The sequence below is a fragment of the Bremia lactucae genome, linkage group LG8 (assembly GCF_004359215.1).
Source record: "Bremia lactucae strain SF5 linkage group LG8, whole genome shotgun sequence".
Classification (NCBI taxonomy): domain Eukaryota; phylum Oomycota; class Peronosporomycetes; order Peronosporales; family Peronosporaceae; genus Bremia; species Bremia lactucae.
In genome coordinates this window covers 3,878,267-3,883,920 of record NC_090617.1, presented here as the reverse complement: position 1 = coordinate 3,883,920, position 5,654 = coordinate 3,878,267, and positions in this window count along the sequence as shown.

Here is a 5,654-nt window from a genome sequence, read left to right as displayed (position 1 = left end):
AAAGACGCGCCGTATTTTAAGTGGGTCGTCTGAAACGGTATGTAGACTCAAATGAGCCTCATACCCCCATTCGTCGAAGAAGACGATGGTGACGCCGACTGTGAGTCTAGCGGCGATCAGATGAGGGAGACGGTGAATTTACTTGGTGACTGCCTATGAAAAGGAGCACCAGCTGAGGCCTCTTCGCTAGTCTCAAATGGACTAGCAGAAGTAGCGTAGTGAGAAGAAACAGGGGGTACAGTACCGCCCATGATTTCTTTCACACGCAAGCGGGCGATATTAATTCGCTGCGACCGCTGTATCATCGCATCGGAATGCGGATGAATGCGGCGCAAGAATTTCGCCTCGTATTGGTCGGGCGTTTCATTTAAACGCAACACGACCGGGTCTTCCATAATTTAATGACACCATAATAGTTTTGAGCATTTAGAAAAGCGCGTTTTTTGAGCGACGCTATTGTCCCGTTTACACGAGGCCATTCAGAGAGAGGGAGCATAAGTGATATGCCACCCGTCACACAGCCACGTTTAATACGGCTGGCTTGTGACAGCGACTAAGCACATTCACGCGTCGTCGGCGGAGCGTTACGCTCAGAATCCTCTATGTCAGAACCATTATGGATAATGGTCTGAGCAAAAGACGGTGTGGTTTTACCCAACGGAGAAGCGGCTGCGCCTTTATGGGCAGCGCTCGCAATAACCGTCGCTGCGCTATCCAGCGCAGACGACGAGACAGCATTCGTAAGTGTTGCTGTCTCCATGTTATGAGCAATGATAGAAGTTTGGATGGGCAATAATGTGCCATCATCCTTCCTCGTGAGATCCTTGTCCGCATCATTACTTTGAGGTGACGGCAACGGTCTCGACTCATTGTAGTCGACAATGAGCGACGGATCAACATCCTCACTGATTAAGTGGGATGAATCCTTAAGCCCCGTTAACGCGACAGCAGCAGTAGCGGTCGGCGTTTCAGCTAAGGCATTGGACGCTGCAGGGCGTGTTAACGCGGCGCGCGCGCTAAATGCAAGAGTTAGTGGGCGTCTTCGCAGACGACCCTCCAACGTTGCCCATGTAGGTGGCACCTTTGGCGCCGTGTATGAAAACAGAGGTCGCTAGAGTGAATCAGAGACTTAGCGGCGCGTCAAGCAGCATAGTTCTTCCTTCCACTTTATCGAAGTTTAAAATGTAACTTCGTTCTTTAAGGGAGTGGATAGTGTAACTGGCTAAAGTTGCCCTAATGTTACACAGTCCCCGTTAAATACACTTGGTGTACTCAAGGGGATGGTCAATTTCTTAAATAAAGTAATTAGACCCACCACTTGAGTGTGGTTCACATTTGTGACCAACCCTTGTGTATGTGATGCACATAGGTGCATTCACATTAGGAGGGATGTCGCCTAGCGTCATCCGTTACGCGAGATATATAGAGATACGCTCGCAAAACATATTAGTGTAATCAATAGAGATGACAGTTCAATTTGGTAAAAATTGGAATTTATATTTAATGCGATTATATTTAAATCGGTCTCAAACTACTTTCTACTTATCAAGTGCGCACGAGGAGTCGAATCACCGCTCCCGTGACGACACGTTTACCAGAGTACCTAGTGCGTTGGATGAGGTCGCTAAGGCGCCCACCACAATTACCTCACGGCACACGAAATTAGACGGTCAAACAGCTTCTCCGCTGCGCTAGGGTGTGTGCTTAAGTAGAGCGTGCCCCCATAAAGACTTGCCCACCTACAACTTTCAACTTAAGAAGTGCGCACGTGAAGACGGATTACCGCTTCCGTGACGACACTTGTACTAAAGTACTTAGCTCGTTGGGTGAGGTCGCTTAGGGGCCCACCAACAATCTCACTGCACGTGTGAGAAGACGGTCAAACCGCCTTCTCACTGTGCCTAAAGGTGTGTGCGTAAGTAGAGCGTGGCTGCTATAGTAGCACCTGTCTACACCCACCCTTGTGTCTTAATGTGCTTTCGCATTTAAGGGGATCAAGACATCATCTGCGATTTAAAAAAGTAAGCTCGCCATGCAGGAATACACATCTACAGATGGCATCCAATCATTGGATAAAGTTTATATTTAATTACATTTGGTTTAAATATATTTCCCTAGTCGAACGTGAATAAAACAGTGTCTAGTTTTAATCTAGCCACATCATTTGTCAAAAGGATCCAAAAAGACGAGTGAAGGTATTCTACTTTCATACTTCACTCCTACTTAGTGGCTTGCACTTCATTTGCTGCATCATTGGGGACAAAATAATACTTTTATTGTTGCCTAAATTGTTTATCGGGCATATAAATCTAAAATTCCCTTGCGGATCTCCAATATCAATGACGCTATTATAGGATACTTCTTGTCCTCAAAACTGCATCTCATGCTTTACGCGCAAGTAAAAATATCGTTTGCCTTGCAAAAGGATATATGGAGCTTTGATTTCTCGTGGTGAAGCGTGTGTCGACACAATATTGGTTAAAACGCAACTTTTTAAAATGGCTGTGTCATCACTCCCGGGGCTAACTATATTTTGGTGTTGTCGCATGGTGTTAAGTCATCTGGTCGCTCAATCGTCGCATGAATACCCAATTTTCTCTTCCAGATGATTTCAATTATCGATGAGCGTGATGTATATATTTGAAATTTCGTTTCTGCAGCTGGTGGTAAAAACATGGTCTTAATTAATCTGAACTTTTTTCCAGCTCAATGCTTGCGATGCGAAATAACGCATGAATGTCGCATCCATTTCCGAACAGTCCAAGAAAGTTGCTGGAAGTTTTTTTTACGGCATCTCGATTAGTTGTCGGCTTGCTTCCGATATTGTGACCACAGCAATTGTTGAGCTTGTACAATGGTTCGATATGACATTACTTTATATCTTAATGGCGCAATGAGTCTATTAAATACCTAAGCACGTGATATTGGCTGCAAAATATTCAATATGTTGTGCTTTGTCTTATTTGTTAAGCAAACGTGTCGTTAATTTTCGTGCAAAAAGAAGCCATCATATTTATATGAATCAGATGCCGGCTCTATTTGTCGCAACGAAAAAGTCAAGATTTCCACGTGTCCTACGCTAAAAGGCTTTATCTCCGTCCAGGAACGGGAGGATGTCGTCCCGCTCACGTCTTGTCCATAAAAGTGGATTCGCGCATGCCAGCGCATCACGTTATCCGCTCGTTCTTTTTTTAAGAAACTTCGGTTGGGGGAGGCACAAATTGCTAAACAGTGACATTCTTGTATGATAAACAGGACTGTCATGTCTACTCTTTATCTATCATAAGATATTTATTGCCCGATAGCCACTGCAAACTAACAAAGCCTATGGTCACCGCACAGTCAGGTCCCCCATTCTATTTCAAGCAAGATAAATGGTATTGGATCTTCCACCTGATCGGAGTTTTTCGAAAGTCTCGTTATATTAGCTCATACTTGCTATTGTTAGCGTCACTATCCCTTACAACTTGCATAAAAAATCTAATCTTTTTCGCATTAGGTCTACTGCGACAAGGCTACCACCACTTCATTGGTGGCAATCGATTGCATGACTCGTCTAATTTTAATTTTTGTTTTCAAGAGACCGCTACAGTTTTAATTGGAGCGAGTCATTATCATTTTGCTTCCGTCTCAGTAAGATCTCTTTCTTTCTTATTTCAACGAGCGACATGGTGCGTATGCTCCTGATTAGCAGTATTTTTGTGTCTGCGATTTCCCTCGGAGATTCGAGTGCTTTCCTCGTAGCCGCTAATATAGAGCAGGAAATGCGTGACACAATCCCAGTCGCGCCAGTTGCTAGATACCTGAAAGCTGGAGAACTGCGCAAATCTGCGAAATCTGAGGAGAGAATGTTTTCCAGCTCCAAACTATTCAAATTCTCCAAAGAAGACGAGAAGTTGTTCCAAGAAGCCGCGAAAGAGATTACTGATACAGCTTCAACCGCAAAAGGAGCTACAAGCAAATCAGAGACTGTAAAAAGAGAGATAGACCCAGTTGAAAAAACAATGGCAGCAAAAAGAAGAAAAAGAGCCGATGCAAGAAAGAGAATAGATCTTGAAAATGGCATGGAAAAGCTCAATACAGATGACAACTAAAAGGATAATACAAACAACAATGATGCTACGTAATTTAATGTTGATGTATTAATTAAATCTGTAAGCGTCAAATTTTACTTGACATTTAAAAGCTATTGAAGTAGTACACTCCGAATTATTTCTGGTTGTCAATTTCGTCAATTTGTTAATTGCGCTGGAGCATATGTTAGGTGAATACGGGGTAATTTCTTAAAGGCATTCAGGTCATATTTAAAAAGCCCTGTAAGTACATTGTAATGGTGTTTCCGTTTCATAAATATTATTTTCGGTAAGAGGAATAATAAATACGATTTCCTTTAAGAGAAAATCAATAGATTTTTTGGTCTTTTATCAAATTCGACTTAACAGTTCCAATATTACCAATTTTGGTAATATTGACGCGATAAGACAGTGATTCTTTTAATTGGTTGATTTTAGTTTGAATCAACCGATCTACACGTGTAACGGGGTGTATCGTTACAAGAAAATTAACACTTTAAGGTTGTTAATTGTATATTATCTAAAAGGTAGAGAATATTTGGAGAATATATCTTTACGTGGTAATTTCCTAAAAGCTTATCTATTGGTAGATATACACCATTATATCTACTTTCTCCGCGGTCCAGTCAGCGCTGGACGCACGCAAAAGAAAAAGACAGATAAGACTTCATTACATGTTTTGTATTAGTTTAAAATTAATTTAGTACTTAATAGACAGAAGCAGAAGAACTTAATTATATTAAATACGGTTTTATCAACCTCTTTTAAGCAAGTGCTATAAAGAGAGTCTTCCTTTGCACGTACTAGGTGCGTGAACTGACGTGAGGCACCACTCGCACCGAGGCAGTGCGAAGTGGACTTTTATTGAAACAGTACAAGTCAGTAGTGCTCCGTTACACCTGGTAGCACTTTGTAGTTCGTCCGTTTCGCGTGATAGCTACTCCTTTCTAAGTGACATAGAAAGGAGTGCGGTCAAACGAATGAGTTCGACCGTAGGGAACGATGCCATCTTGGCCATGCTGTCCGATTTTGACAAAGATGCCCTCTATTTATCATCGCCAAGTTCATACACATGAACATGACGAGGCGAAGGAGAAGGTAGCCTTGCTTAATCCGCAAGGCTCTCAACAGGCAGAATTGTTGAGGTTACAACAAGTACAGAACCCTGTACCTGGGATGACGCACACGCGTCGTCCGGAAACCTGAAAGATTGACATCTCTAAGTATAGGGGAGTCGAAGAAGACTCTCTCTTGAGATGGTTTGTCGAGTTGGACGATGCATTAAGGGCACGTCACATCGTCGACGAGCAAATGCAAGTCGCATTCGCTCAATCAGATTAGGCAGGTCGCTCCAAAACTTGGGCATTGAGCCTTACGTTGCGCGACCCATACGTCTTTGGGTCGCTATAGGCTTTTAAAGCCCGGCTCAAACAGACGTTTGAACCGCCAAGGGCTGAGTTCAGAGCTCGTTCAGAGCTTCTGAAACTTAAGCAAGGCAAGCGTGATGTTCACGCATATTTTCAGCACATACGACTCTTAGCGAGTTGTATAACAAATAACATAGTCCAAGAACACACGTTG